We start from the raw sequence: 21114 nt of genomic DNA, 5'->3' as shown, positions 1-21114 counted from the left end.
CGCTTGAGAACCTTTAGCAGCCCTAGCACATTTTCCGTCACGTCAGTCATTAATGATCGACATAAAACCATCGGTTCACGGTGCATCGGTTATGGATGATCAGTGCCGATAACTTTATAGTGTATCAAGTAAGAACACAAAGATTTCGAAACCGGTGCTGTAATCAGCTTTAAAATCATATACTGTAGACTTCAAAGACTAAAACTATTGGTGTAATATTAAAGGCAGCAAGGTAGGCTATTTTATATTATTTTTCCCATGAAAAGTAGTTACAAAATTAAATTACAAAAAAGTGCGAGATATTACACAGATTGGTACAAAGTATTATATATTTTATATGGCTAAATAAAGTTCATTGGAGTTTTAAATTCACTTAATTTAAACAATTTTTTGAATAATTGACAAATGATTTTATCTTTAATTATCTTTCAAATTGATACGATCTATTCAATTTATTTAATTCGAGTACTAATTATAGAGTTACAGTTGGTATGATAGAAAAAGGGAAAGTAGATAGAATAGTTATGCGTCTGTTATAAACTCACGAGCAATTCACGATAACACATTCACTTGTGTTAGTGAGATTTTGCGACAAATGTATGCACCGATGTATAGCTATTTTATCGTTCTATTTCAACAAAAGAAATCCGTTAAAACTCCTGAAAGTGTCGAGTCCTGACAGATCTCGAGTCTTTAATGTGTCGAAAGTGTTGATCGTCCGAGAACTCTTAAAAGTTTCGATAGGTTTTGAAAGCTTGATGAGTATTCAATATCTTACAAGCTTCTTGATGACCCTTGCTCAAACAGTACCAACATAAAATATTAAAGAAAGTGTCGAAAGTTCGAGTTACTATACACGCGTTTCCAGGTGACCGAGGCTTTCAAGACTTTAAATACTCGAGGCATATCGATACTCGAAATTTATCAGTACACTGCGGATTTTCATGCAATTTCGGATCTTTACGAAGAGAACTAAAACGCAACTTACATAGTAATTTTCGCCTACTAAAAATTACGACGAGTACGGAGATTTTATATACTTCTGTATATTATATTACGCATTTCGTGAACGTCTGTACCCTTAAATTCGTCACAGATGCATACAAATCAGCGCTCTACTTATCGATATTTCCAAGAATTTTAAGCCGTGTTCGAAGTGATTCGTATTTTTTCGCATACGGATGTACAGATTCGAGGCGATTCGAAGTGTTTTAGATTTCATCACTATCGGTGCGTACGTGAAGGGGTTAAACGATTCGAGCAGAGAAGAACGAAGGGAAAAGAAGGCGGAAGATAAGCGAGAAAAGGAGAGGAGGGTTGTTACGAATCGACGTAGCGTCGCGTCGCGGCAATTGAATCCGCGGTGCATGTACGCGGCACGGGGTACATGTTAGGCGCGGAGACGGAGGCGGAGGCGGAGGCGGAGGACCTCTCGCACGTAGCACGCCGTGGGGCGGCAGTTGAAACGGTCGTGGCGGGGTCCGCGTGCGATGAAGAAAGAGAAGAACGTATATATAAGAGGGGTAATTTATTAGGGCCAGAGGCAAGCGAGGTGTGCTTTCACGGAACGAGTCCGCGGCAACGGGCACTACGGCCGTCTCGCTACGGCACTGCACGGCACCGTACGGCACCATAGTACGATCTCGCGTGTACGAACGCGCTGCTGGTGCACGCTGGTGTTGGTCGGCGATGGGGGCAGCCAGGGGAGAGATCTCGTTACGTGCGAGAGTTCACGGGTCACGCGAGAATCGTGAACCTCCGGCACGGCAGAAACGGCACCAAGGTACCAGAGGAGACACGCGGCCCCCTCGCGATAACTCGCGTAAACCCCCCGCTTCCCCATAACTCTGCATTAATAATCCTTCAGAGACGGTTCGTACGCGCGCCTCACGGAATTTTCTTCCCCGATTTCGTTAAACTTCGCTTTGGGCCATACCGTATTTCTGATATACCTTTTTATTGCACAGGGTGAAGTTTAGATTGCAAGGGTATTTGAACCGTGTTCAATGGGTTATCTGTCTCGGAATTCACCAAATTCGTTAATGAACGATTTTTATGCGATTCGCGTTTAAAAACGGTTGACTTAACTCGCGATTAATGGCGCGACAGTGATGACGATGCAGTACTGTTACATTGACAGTTCGATTGTCATAGATTTCTACGGGGATATAATTATCCCTCGTTAAAAAGAAAGTTTCTTCGACTAGTTATCTTTATTCAAGTACGTCAAAGCTAATCGTTCGCTCAACTCGAAGTATTCTCTGCTGTAATTGTCATAATAAAATAGCGTATGTATATTACTTTACTTCTAGAAATTATTTCCTTGTTGATTTTATTACCGCAGAGCTGTTCCGGCTATTCGCACCATCTTCTCGATTTCAATATCTCAAGACTAATAGTTCTCGTAGGATATAGAACAGATTTAAGCGAAGATCTTGATCTCTGTCTTAAGACTAGCATTTTTGCAGTCTGTTCGTCGAGATCAAACTGTTCTGTGGCGCAGAAAACACACAAATTCGGAGTGTTTACGGTTCAAACGGCGAGTTTCTTTCGTTTCAGGCCGAGCTTCTACGATAGTTAGATTTCGTTGGTTTGGATCGTTAAACGTCGTTCGCGTATGATCGCCTCGAAGTTCATGCGAGAAAGTATGCATGCGAAGTTCGCGTTCAAAACTTGGGAAAATAAGAGATGTTAAAGAAGAGGCGGATGTAGCTTGTGGAATACAGTGGCTGGAAAATATTTTCCTGTCTTCTGGTCGTTGCTTTTGCTCGCTCGTAAATTGTGCAATAGGGTTTGCTGCGGTTTGGATACTCTTGACGGGTTTCGTGCAGTCGTAAGGAGACAGGGTTTTAAAGGGATAAATTCGGTTTAGACTCCCGGATTTTGGGGACTACGGTTGGTCGGTTCTGATGTCCGTGAAACATTTTTCTTTTTCGCGTTTGGTATTAGTTATCTGGTAAAATAATTAAAAACGATATTCGATGTATTTCGTTATTTTAATTAATTACTTATCTCTGTGCTGTAATATATACGATATCGAAGGCAAATAGTAATGTAAGACCTTTGCCACGTGAAATGAAACGAAACTTTACATGTCAATCTGGTTAAAAAAATGACGTTTGCTTTACCATGAACATATACATATAAATAAGATATTCAGTAATGTTACTGAGAATAACAGTAATTAAATCGTTATCTAACTATTATATCATTTTCCATTGAATATTTTAATAATAAAAATAATTTCGCCTCTCGGGAGATTAGCAAACATTGAAAATCGAATTTATTTATTATCCTATAAAACTTATCTCGATTTTATACCGCTGAACAATGATTCGCTATAACTTTAGTATCGTTTGGCTACACATATTATACGCACACAACGTTCTAATAAAGTTTGGTTAAAGAGACCTGCAACATCCTGTGTATCTGAAACGTGAAAATTGGATGTTTCGTGGCGATTGGCTCATGGTTCCGTTCGATTTCGGCTGTTCGTCGTTCGATTACGCAACGTGACTAACTGCCGTGAATCTGGAGAAGTCCACAGTGTTCCCGGAACTAATCTCTTCTGGTCGATTGTGACGAATTAACGATTCCAGAGAAACGATTTGCCGGTGCTCACGCTGGTACAGCACAGTCGATGATTCGCGGAGGGACGTTTGCTCCAAGAGGTTGTAAATGTCGTTTATGGTTGTATAGAGAGAACGCGGAACGTTAGGTAGTGTTTATTGCGGCGTTTGCTTAAAGCTCGCATGTGCTTGATGTATGGTTTGCGTAATGACGTATTTGGTAGAAGCTGTCGGTAATATTGCCGGGTAATCGTGCTTAATATTATGTTGTTTTGATATTGTAAGGTGTTTAGGTTTGCACTTCACACGTGTGTCGTTGTTCAAGAATTAGTTTCTAATTCGAATATTATACGCGAGGTAAATGTAGACAATTTTCTGCAATATACTTTTGTGTAATATACACGTATCTGCTATATTATCTTCGACGAACTACGCTCGTTACTACACGTAAGTGAAATTTAATTTCAATCAACGAAAGTTTAAAATAATAGTTCTTATAGTTACATATTACATACTGTTTGCTAAAAGAGCGATACAACTAAGAAAAGTGACAATTTTCTGACAATCGACTTGAATTAAAAAATGTGAAAAAGAAAATTATTAATTGTGCAACTGTCTATCGACGAGCTAGGATTTTTTATAGAAATTCTGACAGATTTTACACATCTCTAAAATCGACCACTTTTTGAGCTATAGCTATAAAAGAACCTTGGGGTTCCTTTTAGGTCAAATCTGTAATTTTACGAATAAGGATGGTGATAAATACTAGGTTGTCCGAAAAGTTTTTTCCGTTTTATAAGGAAATAATAAACGCACAATGTTTTTTGTTTTATATTGGTTTATTGAATTACGCACGAACATAATAATAGAAACATAACGAAATGGACCCTATCTAATTCAACGAAATAATATAAAACAGAAATTGTTGTTCATCTATTATCACCTTATGAAACGAAAGAAACTTTTCGGGCAACCTAATGCTTAACCATAGCGTTACAGAAATATTAACTGACAATTAATATTCCAATATTAAAATAAATTTCGAATCTTATATAAATATCACTTTGTATATATCACTTTCCTCGTTTAAATGCTCAATGCTGCCGTAATCAAAAATTTGTATCTCAACTGAATTCAATTAAACGATTAAGATTTAATTCCGATGAACTTTCTTCGCAGAAAGTGAACAACTGGTTACCTACCAGTTCCCTGATCGTCAATGATATCATCGGTGTAACAGTAGTAAATGCAATTAACGGTACAAAATCCTGATTCACGATGTGAGATACTGCATGTAATTAGCGTAAGAAAATCTGTACGCTATGTCATGGTGCGTATATCTCTTAATGGATAGAAACGTGTCTGCAAGCACCAGATGGAAGAGGAGCAGCTGATCAGGAAACGCTAAGCCTAGCGCCTATATTCACGGAATCCTCCTCGTTTAGGTATGTGAAGCGTTTCGAGGAGTCCATCCACCTAATCAGCACTATCTAACTGCGCCGTAGAGATTTAAACGATCATCCACCGCAATTTTCTGGCTTCTCCCTACATTTTCTTTCGCTCAAAAATGGAGCATTATTACAAGTAGCATCGGTTCGAAAATTTCTTTCATTACATCTTTTTTCGATGCGTATCTGCAACTTTATTTGCAGACTTTCACAAATTGCAGACAGATGAAATATGAAAACGTGTATTTTACGTACGAACCAAAAACAGTGGAGTATCGTATGAATAATCAACCGATGCTGAAAATTGAATTATGTTGAATCGTTTTATAATAAAATATATCTCACGATATATATTGAATTTTCGGTGTACGAGTGTTACAGAAAAGAGACGATATTGGAGAATCTGGTTGTAGGGACAGCGAAATTATATTTTAATAACAAAGGTGAATGATTCAATAGTGGTAAAACAAACGAATTGTCAGGTGGATGGGAAACAATCGTAAGTAACAAATATTATATCGAAGACTAATGGAAATAAAAAAGAAAGCAAAAGCTATAGAAGCTTCATATTACGAAATTTATATTTTTGTCGTTCATTCGTTTGGAACTTTCTATGGTTTAAAAGAATCGGTTTGATATTCTATGTCACTAGTTTTCAAATAAGATATTAGTAAAATTAAAACGTTATAGGAGCAATTTACTTTTTAGTTGTTAGTAGAGAATTGTGAATTCCACATCCGAAAGAACCGGTGGAAGCACAGCGAAACACAATTGTGGAAAATCTTCTAAATTAAAGATGCAAGTAACATATCCTGCTTTCATTCTAAATGCTCTCTGCAACATACTAATGAGGTGTGCATGCAAAATTCAAGAAACCACTGAAAAACATTCTTTCCCTCTTTTCTCCGGTATTCTAGAGAATGTAGATCGTATGTAGATTCCACATATTACGTTAACCCAAACGTAAAACGAAAAGAAACAACACCTCCAATCTTGTGCGAACCTAAACTCTTTCACTCTTTGTTTACTTTAAGAATTTTTTAATACGATCATCGGCTTTAGCTCACTTTCCTAGTGCAACAAAGAATTTCGGTTTCAGAGAACGGTGACCACGGACATTCGTGAATTTTCGTATTAATCAATATACGTCCGTGTATAATTTTTTATATCGTGAATGTCGTAAAAGCACCAGCAAAGTACAAAGAATCAATTCTCCTTAACCCTGCCATGTTTAACATCGGGTGTATGTAAAATTGTATTGTAACGAGTCATTAATTAAATACATCTGTTTTTAACAAATCTGATTGTAAATCGCAATGAAATATTTTTACATAAAAACATAAAGAAAGATGCGCTTCCATTATCGATAATTAGACCACAGATATTTGCGCATTTGTAGAATATATAATATGCAAAAATATTAAGTGAAATATTAGCTATAACATTTAATAAGCAAAACGAATTTCCATCTATTTCTATATTATATTTATAAATTTTCACGAACATTCGTCTCTTAACGGCAAATGAACAAAACTTTTTCTGTGGTCGAGAAACTTTCAGTTCTAGAATTGTTAGCTCGATAACTTAAAAAACTCTCGACCGTACAAACAGACGATGCACATTAGTAAAATCTCTGAAACTCATATCCGTTATTAGCAACCCAATTACGTTTCCCTAAAGAGCTGTCGATCAGTCCACCGTACGATATTATTACCGACGATTGAATAGGAGAATTTTCAATCTTCCGTTCACCCACGGAGTCTCGTTAAAGCTTCGCCACTTAACATCTCACGCGATTGCTCGTTAAGGGACCCGAACAGAAGAAGAGTTCACCTAAACACCGGCTCTGCATACGCGTGCGCGATCCCACGTTACAGTTCGCCACGACAGCTCGTTACGTAACTCCTCGTGGCCGCGGTTCGTTCGCCGAGGATCGTTCATCCCGAGAACGACAGCGGCTGCCGGGTGCTTGGTACGGGAAGACGTTTAGCTAGTCGTCCTTAATCTCTGGCAGCGTTCCGCGTAATCGGTCGATTGCTGAAATCGCCGTCGATGCGTGCACCTGTTCGCCAACAGTAGCAGATTCTCTGGTAGAACCTTTGGTATATAAATACGAAGAGTTAGTATCTCGAAATGTCCTATTATCCGAATAGTATATTTCCTTGTCCGGATGTCATTTATTATCGAATTAAATACGATACAATACGTAAGTATGCTCTCTCTTTCTCTTTCTCTCTCATATATTATATATTACATGTCACTTTCTGAGCGAGAGTAATAAAATATGAGAACTGCACGCTCGTCTATTCGTATTATTAAAATTCTCGTCTGTGCCGTTAAAAATATAATCCTGTCGAATCGCGCAACGTCGTCGCACGCTGCATGACCGAAAATTCCAATGACGTAGCGCGCTCATCTGCATCGATCCTCGATCTTGCAGAAAGGGGCGGTATCAATCGGTACCGCCTTTAATACGATAATTCACGACCTCTCTATTCCTTCGCCAATTCCGATACGTCTAATTTGGCGGATAGGCTGGACGAGCCTAGAAAGTCATGGAAAGAAGACGTCCCGAGCAGAAGAAGATAAATAACGGCAGAAAGATAGAGCGAAAGCCAGATGACAGGACGATAGAACGAAAAGAACAGTGGTGTGTAGGATGGTGGCAGAGAGGCGTGCAGGGGATTACCCGTTAGCCCGGGTCGACGTAAACGTCGAACCACTTTATTCGGCGTCGGTAACTAGACGAGGAGATAGCCTCCCTCGGCGTAAGAGCAGCGAAGTTGGAGAGTGTAGGATAGCGATGAGGAGTAGGTGGAGGAGGAGAGGAAGTCGCGGTGCGGTAGGTGGAATAAGAGAGGACAGAGGTTGGCGGAGGTGGTTTGATAAAGATAGAAGCATAGAGTAGGAGATAAGAGAGAGGAGGACGCCACGTACGAACGGACGATGCTGAAGGTGGTTCGCTAATGTCACGCCGCGTTCCTAGAACCCTCCGCACGCTGAAATTAGATTACCGCGAGATTGCTGCCCTTCTACCCGCCCCTCCCTTCTTCAGCCTCTCTGCGCCAGCCTGCTCGCCTTCCTCCTTCGCCCAACCAACATCCTCCTCCTCCTCAAACCACCTTCTCTCCTGCATCTCTCTGCCAGTGTTCTCCTTCGGCCTCCTCAGACCTCCTCCTCATCCACCTTCGCTACGTCGTTCCCAGAGTCCTTCCTCTCGTTCGCATCGCCTGCATCGCCACTGACGGCAGAACCTACCTGGTGGGCTCTTTTACCTGTGTTGCCAACTCCGCCGTCGAAGTCGCTTTTCCTTCTTCCTCTTTCGTCAGAATCCTTCACCGTTCACTTATTTCTCTCTCTCTCTCTCTCTCTCTCTCTCTCTCAAGTTAGTTGGGTTTCTTTTTCTTTTTTTTCTTTTTTTGTCGGGGTTTTATTTCTTCAGATCGCTTCTTTCTCGCTCTTTAATTTTATTTTTGATTTTGGTTTTCTTTCGTTATATAGTAGGATCTTTTTTAGTTCGTTCAGCTTGGTTTTGTTTGTCGTGGTTTACGAGTTCTCGTTCGACTTTTTGGGTTTGTTTCGTGGGTAGTTTCGTTTATCTCCTCGTGCCTCGCTTAGCCATAGCACGCACACGCAAGCATGCGTGCGATGGATGCGTGGAACCCTGCGTGTCTGTATCACCTACGCAACTGACGGCATGCAGGATGGAACGGGATGATACCGCACGCCATTTCTAGGAACTCATCTCGGCTGAATCCTCATCGCACGCACGCACGCACGCACGCACGCACGCACGCACGTACGTATGCACGCACATCGGGCATCAGATTGTGACGAGGGGAAGCTCGCAAGGAGCCGCGTTTCTGCGCTCAGTTTCAGTCGAGAACGATGAAAACTCTTGGTATGCTCGTCTTTACTGGTTTTTGAACGATTCGACGTGTTTCGTCGTCTGGCCGATTTAAATTCTTCAGGAATAAATTAACGAGTGTCGGGAAAAGATATTTCTTTTCGCGAAGAACATAACCTTCTCATTTCCAGATTCGATTAATTTGACATTTAACAGTTATAAATATTTTAGCGTAATTTCTCTGTCTATTTGATAACGAATAAGCGATTTATACGATGATTTGAACTTTTAAAACTGGAATAAAACTTCCCTGTGATTATGTACACGATTGGATTACTCGTAGTACTCTGTTACTTGATAGCTCGTTTCATTTTCGTGAAACGTGAATTATATCATATTTGTATCTGCGTCGATTAAAAACTGAATTGAAAGTGACTGGTTTTTATAAACTTCAAATTTCATAGTCGAACAAGTTTCTGACAAAAATAATATCTTTAACATCTACTTGATGGAATTTATTATTGGAAAGTACATACGGAAAATCTTTTTAAAAGAAGCAAAATGTCATTGAGACTGTGTACTTATTTCTTCGATAAAATAGAAATTTTCCAAGACTATATCGCTTTTAAACATTTCTTATGTTTCGCTATGAACTTTCCAACCTATGTATATTTGTTACAAGTGGAATTAAACGATGCGTTGAAGTTGTTGGATATGAAATATTCGTAGCATTTGCCGAGGACAATGCATACAAAGTGTCTACTCACTTTCCCCATTCACCTCAATGACTCCTTACTTCTTCGTAAATTTTTCCTCTCTTGCGTCTAGCATTGTGGCTAATTCTTGTATGAGTTACGTGGGATCTTGCTCAATCTTAACCTTCAACTTCTCCGTAATAGTCGCAGCAAAGTTTCCCTTTCAACCTTTCTTAAACTTACTCTTCAGTCAATACGCGAATTCGCGGGGCATCAACGTGTTCTTTAAACTTCGATACATTGCTCGTTCACATTCTTACGATTCATTTCTGAATATCACGAGGATAAAATGAACATTGCGCCTTCGGCGGCTCATACGGCCGACCACGTCAATCGTTTGGCAAGTAAGTGAATTCTTTCTCCTATGGTTCATACGTTTCTCATACAAATTAAATACGAGTCTTTCTTCTTCGACGCGTTTCTCGTGTCATTTTCCAATAACAAATAATTCGCTCAACATTCCTGTAAATTTAGGTCTCGAAATAATTATAGTTTTGTAAGGACTGGCAAATTCTTTTATATTTTGTCAGAAGATTATAGTGTTACGGATAAAACGCTGCAATAACTTTTGAAAATATTTATTTAATACAAAAGTATATGGCTTCAGACAAATCCTAATCTTTTCATAAGTTTCCGTTAAATTTTTACTTTTTTTGCAAAATGGTTTAAACATTTGACCAAAGTGCCTCTTGTATAGTAAATTAGGGACTATAATAAGTACGACGAAACTTTTTCAGATCTTTTAAAACACAAAACAATAAGATATCGGAGTAGAGATTAACAAATCCTTAATGCCGGCCCAAAAGTATATTATATCCCACTCGATGGAGTGCAATTTTTATCCGAAACATTTTTTCGTATGATTCGTGTTTTTCGAGATATTTAAGCGGTTTGAGATAAACCGATCAACGCGCAAGTTTAAAATCTAAAAATCCGTCAAAATACTTTTTTAAACAAAACCTGAAAGCTTGCATAAATAACTAGACCGCAGGTTTTTGATAGTATTTATAATAGATTTTAAGCTGGAAAAATCCTCAGACTGCACACAGTGTACCAAGACATATAAAATATTCAATGCGGTATACTCTTTATGATTTTTAGCGGACGAAACAAATTCCTACGTAGGTTCCATTTCTCTGGTTCTGTTCGTAGAAATATGAAATCGCGTGAAAATACGCGAGTCTGTTAACGACAGAGAAACGTGACGCGCCTTGTCGACGCTTCTTACACCAGGAGGCACCCGTTTGCCGGACGTAATCGACGATCTAATGAAACTCGAAAATAAATGCGCGCGTACGCGTCAGAGAAGCACGTTGCGTTTCAATTCTGTCGTAGCGAAGACGAGAGAGAGCGTACATGGGTTAACGTTTGCGGTACGCTCTGCGGTAGGAACGACCAACATCCGGGACGAACTATTAATTTCCTTTCGGTCTCGCCGATTTCCGCGGGCACCCACCGCCTAATCTTCTCGCAAATTCGGATACGATGACAAGTTTTGTCGTCAGCCGTTCATCGACCACGACTGTGTCGACGAGAAGCTGCGTCTTCGCCGAGGCAACGACGAGTTACGTACTTTCTGTCGGTGTTCCATGTATCTTGGAAATATCGCTGCATATTGTCCAATGTTCCTTTATGTTTCCAGCGACAAAAATCGCTACTCGTTACCTGTTTCCTTTCGAAGTGGTAAGGATTAAAGAAAGGTGTGAAACACGCGGCAACACATCGCGACAGAAACAAACGTTCTTTTAGCGCGAACTTGTTCCTTTAACCCTGCTACAATATTTGATTATACACGAGCGATTTAAGCGATTTAAGCGATTTGTAGCGATTTAAGAAGATACGTAACGTGGCATTAAAACTAGAAATTACGCTCAGCAATAACGATTTCTTCGTCATTTGCTCAAACTTGAAATAATCTTTAACTTTATGTAAATAAAATACAGGGTTAAAGTCGAAATAAAGCCGAACTATTGCTCCGATTACGTTACTTCGGCGAAGATAAAATATTTCCAAAATGTTGCACGTTGTTGTTTCGATGAAGACGCGGTTAAACGATTCGAGCGTTTTTATCGTTTGACGATTCGTCCTCGAAAACACGGCGGAGGGGGAAAGGTAATTTTCTAATTAGACGAGGAAACGAACAGGAGGCCGCAGAAGTTCGTGAGTCTATGCCACTGTTGCATGAGTTTCGAGGGGAAATAACGAGCGTGAATAGGGCCGCATTGTTTCGTGCACGAACGTTCTCGTTATTGCCGTCGCCTGCGCGAATATCTTCGCGCCGACGCGCGACGCGCGATAAACGTTAAAAAAAAAAAAAGAAGAAGAGGAAGTAAAAAAGAAGCGTGTTTTAATCCTTTAATACTATCGATATGAAATTTTCTTCCAACGTTTCTCTTTTAACCTTGCAATTATATAACAATATACAGTAGATTATAACACACTCGAATTTGTAAATTTCAGCTAGATACATAGATACATAGCGGCATAGTTAAAGATTAATTCCAATCTTTGATAATCTCATCTTTGTATATAATCAATTACGACTTTTCCATTTTCGAAGGTGCAATGGTTTCGAGTTGTGCCGCTTTCGTAATAAGGAGGCGATACGTATCTTGCGAAATCTCATTAGTACAGATCTTGATATCTGTGAAGTAAAAAAACGCTATCCTACACTCTCACACGAAGAACGGAGAATTTTATATAAACCTACGTAACGAAAGGAAAAGATCAAAGTAGAAGATCAAAGCTTAAATGTGCAAATTAATATTTTGTTGTATCGTAGAAAATATCCGTGTCCGTAAAGTATATGATGCTCGAAGGATTAATTCCGTTACCCTGACACAGTACTGTTAATCACGTGACGATTTTCTTCTGAAATACGACGATACCACGGTTTATACTTGCAGCGTTAGAACCAAAGGTATGTTCGCAACGTAGAATCGTAAAGGAAAGTTGCGGTTGAATTCTTGATGCTCGTACTAGATTCGCGGATCTGCGAACGGTTGCGTCTAACGGAGGTTAAACTTGATGCGCTCCTCGTTTATTCTGGTCGTTAAAGCGAACGAGTTGTTTGACGATGCATTATCGTGGATAATGTATTCTATACTGTTGACGTTTTTCCATATAGAAAGTGATAACTTCGATGTCTGTTACTTGTGTTTCTGTTTGTTTGATTCGCGTATGTATTTAAACGATCGATACGTATCAGCTTGTCGTTATATTTTTATCTCTTCGAATGGTCACTCTGTTGCTATTTTATTATCGAAGTCTTGATGCGATAAGCAACGATTATTCTTAAAAATATTTTTTTTTATTCTTAGTATCTGTTAGGTTGTCCGAAAAGTTTTTTACAAAGTCTTTTACAACACGCATCTTTATACAAACGTGAAACCCAATCTGTCGAACGTTGTGATCTTTATTTTGATAGAAGAAAATAGATCGATAAAATAATATAAAACGGAAAATATCGTGCATCCATTATTTCCTTACTAAACGAAAGAAACTTCTCGGACGACCCAACAGTTCGAGTATCTTTTAATATCTTCGAATACGAATAGGTTTGTCAAAGTAATTTATACAAATAGTAGCTAATTACGTTGCTTAAGTGCATTCGTATTTTCCATTCTGATCATACAGGCGTGGTATATAAATTTATGCATTATTTGGTTACACAAAATTAGATCGATGTTATTATCAATATATTACTAGAATATTACCGTAATCTATGCCTCATTCAGAGTTATTAATTTGATAATTGCGCTATTAATCTATCGTAATATTCCGATAAAATGAAATATCTTACGATAGGTAGTCTTTCGTTCTAACTTTATATCAAAGTAATTACATTTAAAAATGCATTTAACATCGCAGTTTTAAGAAAAGTCATGTTCTTAAAATGTTGGTGTTTCGGATTGGCAAAACGTGTAACCCTGAACTTGATTCGAATTCTCAAACATCTGTACCAACTAAGAACTAGTTTTCAAACTACATAATAATTAACTTTCTATTGTGTATATCTATCATCGCGAAAGACATAACTAGTTCAGTCGAATTAACAGCTGTTTTGTTGCTAACTAATCCGCGAATACATAATGGTACACTAATACGAATGATTCTACGTTCGCAATACGGAAGTGGCAACGTGACGCGTCAAAATAGTAGTTCGCTCCCTTCTTGCGAATTAAAAATAATGAGTTTCAAGTTTGCGCATGGTTGTGGCTCAGAATGCATGCACATGTTTTACCTAAAAAATCGCAAACGCGTGCAGAAACGCATGGCCTCCCATTGATGTTGAAGATCTCAGCTGTTTCCAACTAAAAATTTCCATCGTTACGTACGAAGATTTCATCGTTATTGTTGTATTCTATATTTCATATTTTGTTCTACCTATGAAATATGCATATTACGCGCATCGTATTAAGCGTGTTTGCAACAGCTCTGTGTCCCTCTATGTAAAAATGTTCGTATTTATTAGCAGAGAAAGAGCACACCTCACACATAGACTTTGCCGCTAACGAACATCTAAACCTCTCTAACAGTAAGAAAATGAACGAAGTAAGCCATTAAATCCTTCTGACAATAAGACCTCGTACATAAACATACTACGAACAGTTAAGAATCTGACAAATATACCTTTCACGAGCTTTCTTCGTGATCCTTAGTCAACATCTGAATCTAAGCAAGTGCCACCGCCTTACTACTTACAATTCTATATTTCACGCTCTGAAATCAAGCGACAGGCCTATCTAACCAATTCATAAACTCCTATCTAACACGGTCGATCTCGCTCGAATCGAACACGCGAACGAAAAAACTGGCCATCTGTAAATAACGCGTGCGCATTACGCCGGCAATCTATATAGATAAAAGCGTACGGTGGGAAGCGTTTAAATATCGTGGAATATCTGACTCGCGAGGGGCAGCGTATCGAGGCTCGACGAGCAGATATCTTCGGCGAACTGCGCGCCGGGTAATTTAAACGCGAAACCGGGAAATTTATTGTGTTCGCGGCCGAAGATACTATTTTACGGCGTTCCGTTTCCGGCGCTGCACGACGCGGCGCGACGCTCCGCGTTGCGGTGGCGCGCGGTTTGTATTATGCGTGCGTTATCGTTTCACGTTTCTGAAACGCGAACTGCTTAGTTAACTCGCTACATAACGCGAGTGAGTTACGACGAGCCCCGTGGCTTCGTTTCCTAATACACGCGATCGCAGTCGTTCCTCCTATCCACCGGGATTCACGGCTCGCTCTTAATAACAAAAGTTTCGCGGTGCATGCTCTCTTCCCTTCCGCTGCCCCCTCGCAACCTCACCTTATCCCACCTTCCTTCTCTACGATCTTCGTCCTGGCCTCATCAACCAGAAGTATCATCTTACAGCTTACGAAGATTCCTGCTTGTAACACGCTCCTGTAAAGCAACCGCCGCCACCCCCACCCGCGACCAACTTCTATCTGGCCGGAGACCGTGTTGTACCCAGAGACCAGACTCCGAGTACTCGCTTTCTTCCTCGCGCGTCGTTTAGCAAAAGGTTCGAGGCTTCTCGCGGGAATCGGCCGGCGTCGAACGCGTTCGATCGGACGTCATCGCTTTTGAAAAGGTTGATCTTGATAACGGTTCAGGTATTTGGAAAAATGCGGATTTTCGAAGTTCCCGTTGATTTATTTATTGGTGACGTTTGGTAGAAAAGGATAAACGTTGATAGGGTGGAGTGAGTTTGGCGAATGGTGTTTTAGAACTCTGTAGGTAATTAACGTACACGTACAGTAATCGCAGAACGTTGATCTTGATAGCGGTTGGCGTATTTGGAGAAATATCCATCTCCGAAGTTCCGATTGATTTATTTATGGGTGAGGTTTGAGAAAAATGGTAAACGTTGGTGGAGCTGGATGGGTCTACAATGACGTTTGATCGTAGGTGATTAACTCGTGCGTAGAGTAAACGCACTTAACAACGTCCAACCGCTGTATTTGGTAATGAACGAAGATAAAAAAGAAAGACGAGGAAGGAGGAAGAAGACAGGCCGATTTTCGCGTGTCTTTCGTTCTTCCAGTCCTGATGGAAAATCCGTAGATCTCGACAGACCGTACATATGTCCTGATATATGCAAAACGCGGAGAAAGTCTATTTCGTTTAAGACTAATTTCATACGAAAATATCAATTATTCTTTAATTACAAACGATTTGAATTTTGGTAGCGATATTAGCAACATTTGCTTAAGACAGCTATACGAAACATAATAATTTTCAATCTCTAACGATACGTAAAAATCGAGCAGCTCTTTAAATTCGTTACATAAAGGATACGCGTGCATAAAGAGACCACGACGGATAGAAACGAGATTGAAGGAAACCCGTTCAAAGTAGGCTGTTCTTTGAAGCTGACTGATCGAGAAGAACACGATTTTCGATATAATAATATTACAGGAAACGATACTTAAATAATTTCCCGTTAAAATCACTTTTAATTTTATTGTACACTTAATGCATTGAATAGAATCTAGTGTCTGGTGCATTACAGAGAGGCTCGGACGAGGGTGAGATTAAAAGCCATACTTTTAGTAATTAAATCAAAAACCTGTGGTCGTTTTAGAGTTTTCTCTTTTCATCGGTGAAGTTAATGAACGATACTTTAATCGAAATCGTACGATATCTATTAAATGAAATATTTCGAGAAATCTGATATTCGATAGAGCTCGGTGAAAATGAAATAAAGAAACTTATTAGAAAGGAGTTTATTATATTACGAAACGTTTAACCGATAATTTCTCTGCCATTTGTTCGATGTATTCACTTTCCATTTTAAACTTCGTTCCACTACGTAAACGCTGATTCACTTGGGCTTTCAAAAAGTACATGTTTTCGACTACGTTTTGCTCGATTAACATTTAAATCGCATTACAAAGTTATCGAGTCGATGTAACTTCCTAATCCCTTTGCGTTTCACACTTTAACACTTACAACTGTTATTAAAATACTTTCTATTTTACTTTCTCTTTTCATCTTTCAATTCTTTTTAAATATCCTCGGAAGTGGCGATCCAACGGAGAATCCAGCTTCACGAATTTTACGATAAAAATATCCTCCGAGCATCCTGAAACCTGATTTCTTACTAAAACAATAGATACCTCGCGACAATACGATCGTGGCAGTCGTGTCTCGTTAACCATATGCCAGTGAGGTTTCAAATTGTTTCCTATAGCACCCCTGATATAGCCATAAAACTTTTTTATACCAGGTGTTCGAATCCTTTCACGAACCAACATATACATTTCGTCCCTTTAATTGTATTCGCAGAGATATACAAATTTTCCTGAATATTCCAAGTGTATTAATTACCGAAACAAACGTGGAAACATGGAAACGCAAGAGAAATCCACGACCAATTCTATCCTACGAACACATAGTTTAAACCCTCTTGGCGAGAAGTGATCCGACGATCATCCGATCGGCTATCCATCCGTTCCAGCGAAATATCGAAGGAAAAACAAGAAGGGGGCGAAACGAGCGGCGATCAGAGTTAATTAAGCGTCGCGGGTAGGCGATTGGCGCGGAAAGATTTATCAGAGGTCCCGCAGCAGCGTCGATGACTGGCGGGGTCGAATGAATTTCCGTATAGGCTCGCGGTCGGTCGCGTCTACCGCGTGCTGTCGCAGAAAATCTATTCGTCAGGACAAAAAATATTTACCAACAGCCCCGGGGTTGGCACGGGAGCATGGCGTGCATCCAATAACCGTTTCGCAAGGGACCCTGGCCAGCCGGTCGCAGAGAGGCCGAAGCAAGAGGGAGAGACAGAGAGACAGAGAGACAGAGAGAGAAGAGAGTTCCAGAGAGCGAGGGCTCAGTTTTCAACTCGACGCCGTATAACAGCACATATCCATTTACTGCTTCAGAGGATTGTTTATAGCGTGCGTGTCATAGGTCAACGGTTTCTGCTCGCTCGAAAGGACCACACGCTCCCGTCCACTATTTATATACGTGGGTGTCGTCCTCTTAGCTTCGCGTACCTTCCGATATGGCCTAACGTAAGGCCAACGCGTAATTCAAAACCGTAAATTGTCGCCGTATCTATATCTACCGGCGGACCTATCACACCTGAATTAACCGGCGCTAGTTTATTTACGGCTTGTTTCGTTCCGACAGAAACGATGCTTTTCTTCTTATAGTTGCGCACTTCCTCTATCTGCGCTGATATTACCAGTGCTGTTTGGACGCCAGTTTACCAAGCGCGTCTTTTAGCAGGTACACGCGGTTGATTTCCCCGGGCTGATAGTTTTGTTCGCCCGTGGTGAACGGTGGTTGGTAGCGTTGGTAATCGAAACGCGGTAGAATATCGTCGAGCGATCGACTGGTGGGGGTAGGAGCTTAAGAAACGCAAGTTTAAGCTCACTTTCCTGGGAAATGGAACGGCGGATGGCTTGCATTTGCGTTTGCACGAGGTCTCTTACCGATTTTGTGATCGCGTGAAGAGGGAAAATAGAGAATAGACGAGACCAATGTACCAACTATCCTTATTATCTGGTAACTGTCTTGATAGAGCGTTAAAATTAACTACTAATACTCGGCAAACACGACACTGCCATACAGATTTCTCATTCCTAGACATATGTATACGTAAGTAGTACGAGTCAGACGTGGCAAGACATTACGATCTGAAAGTACTACATAATTGCAGCGTCGAACGCGTTAATACGTTTCAACTTTGATTACGTTCAATCACCCGCGGCAAATAATTGAACAGAAGTTCGTACAGGCCGGATAAATGGAGCAATAAAACATCGTTTGTCGCCTATTAAATTATAGAAACGGTTCGTGTATGTACACAGTACATCCAGCTGTTTTATCGTACAGAAAATGAAAGAAATAATCGGTGCTTGCTCGAACTGTTTGATCGATCAAGTGAAAAGATGTTCGTCCGTGATAATTGATGGGGAAAAAAAAGACAGGGGATTTTCAATTTGCGGAATTTCGCTTTGAATCGCGAATCACGAAGAGGATGGAAAACGGACGGTGCGAATATAAATCGAGAGGAATACGCTGAATGAGCGTACACCAGCGTGATAATTAACGGCGATAATGCTTATTATCGAATGCTGAAATTCGATCGTATATCGCGCGATAGATTGTTCAATATTCTCGTAGTTCAAACGAATGTTTCTAAACGTGAACGTTCCCAGCCACTTAGAGCGACGTCACGAATATTTTAGTATCGAGATGTAGTATCGACACGGTGTTGGAACGATATATCAGACTTTAGCGTAGCTTAGTATTTTTTTACGGTTTTAAATAATGAGCTACCATTTTTTGCAAAATTTTTATGTGAACGAAAATTAAAAGTGATAGAGAAATATCGTACAAACGTTTCCTACGATGGAAAATGTTTCGATTGCATTAACACTGTAGAGATAGTAGTTGATCTGACAGGTACATGCAAAATCTCTTATGAAAATCGTAATGTTTATAATACCGCACGTGTATTAATTATTTATGATTGCATTAATTACATTATAATATAACGTAATTATTTATAATTATCTATAATAAGTATTAACTTATTATAAATAATTAGCCATGTCACTGCACCACGCCAGAAAAAATTACTGAAGATTCTCAATGTGAGAATTGATTGTAAATTTTAATAAACAAATAAAAAAAAAACTCTCTTTCTCTCTTTTCCAGCACTCTTACGATTCTTAGTTTATGCCCTAAATTTACAACTTATACTATCCCGAGAAAACTCGAACCTAAATGTATGATAGACCAAGCGTATACCCCCCGCCCCTTTTTTTGATATTACATATATGACGTATAACACGATACAATTGTTGCTAATTAACATAATACTCGACAACGACGATTATTCAAACTCGAGTTAGAGATATAAAATCAACCAGTTATCAATTTAATAAACTTCGAAGAATAATTAAGTTAGTATGACTCATCGAAAATGAAATTTTCACTCGTCGTAAAACAAGAAAAATAGTATGGAGTAGAACATGAAGCAAAAGATGGGAATGAAAATAGAGAAAACGAAAGGTGCAAAGACGTGGAAGCAGAGAGTAAAAAAGATACAGAAGAGATTGCACGGTTGACTGATTACTTCACAACTCTCATAAAGATTTTCATTACACGAACCTGTTTATTAGGTATGCACGATGCGTCACGTTGCAGCAATGTTAATTTCTCATCGACGTCTTCAGACCGTCGCAGCTACCGGACTTTCTAGCCGATTCTACGAACGTTGCATCATGGAACTTCTGGAACAAGATGAGAATTACTGACATTTCTTACGAACAACTTCTTTACACGCATAAAGATCTTCTCATTCGTATTTATTATTACGGTATACTATCAAATATCCTGAAATAAATTAAATCGCAATAATTTAGAAAATGTCACTTCGACTTTCCTGACATCAATTTTCTAACTTTTGTTACGCGTAATTTCTATGGAACAAGAAACGGAAATTCGTTTGATGTCTCGCGTTACGATAGAGAAGAAAAGATTGATGCAAATGTGATTAATTAATCGTCATAATTTATAACTTTCTACGTGGTCATACCATATGTAATCTATCATTACGCGTTCGTTATTAACTTTTACAAACAGCAATTTTTAAATGCATTCAGAGTTAAACAGTCGGTACAAATATAAAATGATAAGAGGAAAGAGATATCCCTTAATATTTAGAAAATACGATGTTGATACGCATTAAACAATTTTCGAAAGGATAATCGTTAAATATCAAAGGTCCGGAAAGAAAGATAAAACGCTAAACGCTATGAGGTGTTTAAGCGTGCGATATAACGCGAAGAGCCTGGAACGAGAAAAATCTCTCATTGAAAACTGTACGGTAAACACAGTGTAAAGGCGCAGCTAAAAAAAAAAGATAATAAAAAGAATCAAAACTCGTGTGAGGGAACCTTGCAGTACCGAACACGTGATAGCGCACGGTTGTGTTCGTGCATGTTCCTAACATACGAGCCGGGCAACGTGCAATTTTGCTACATTCGCGAAGAAATTGTTACCTCGTGGTCATCGTTAGCAAGCACCACTTGCCGGTAGCGGATTGATCGTTCTATCAGCCTCGAACTACAAGCAGAACTGCAACGGGGATAGCACGCATACTAAATTGGCCAAATTTTCTCCGGCAACTTTTTTACAACAGGCTATTCAGATAAAAATTTCGCATTTACTTAAGGTACATGTACACGGAACGGAAGGTGCATGAAACGTAGCTGCTTTCTTTAATACCGATTTTCATCGATGAAACGATACTTCCCATTATGATAATGCTATTTTTTTCAAATATGCTAAAGTTTCGCGTACTAACAATTTTTTACTCGAATAGATTACGTTAAACGCTCTATGATACCCGGTTCGTATCGTATGAATTTATACTTTATAAATTAAATTCAATTGGTTATAGTTATAAATCTTCGTAATTAATATTCTGATTAATATCAATATCTATTTATCTATATATTTATATTTATT

The sequence above is a fragment of the Bombus bifarius genome, unplaced genomic scaffold, assembly GCF_011952205.1.
Source record: "Bombus bifarius isolate JDL3187 unplaced genomic scaffold, Bbif_JDL3187 scf7180000007977, whole genome shotgun sequence".
Taxonomy (NCBI): Eukaryota; Metazoa; Arthropoda; class Insecta; order Hymenoptera; family Apidae; genus Bombus; species Bombus bifarius.
The sequence above is the reverse complement of the archived record's forward strand: the minus strand, read 5'-3'. Positions refer to the sequence as shown.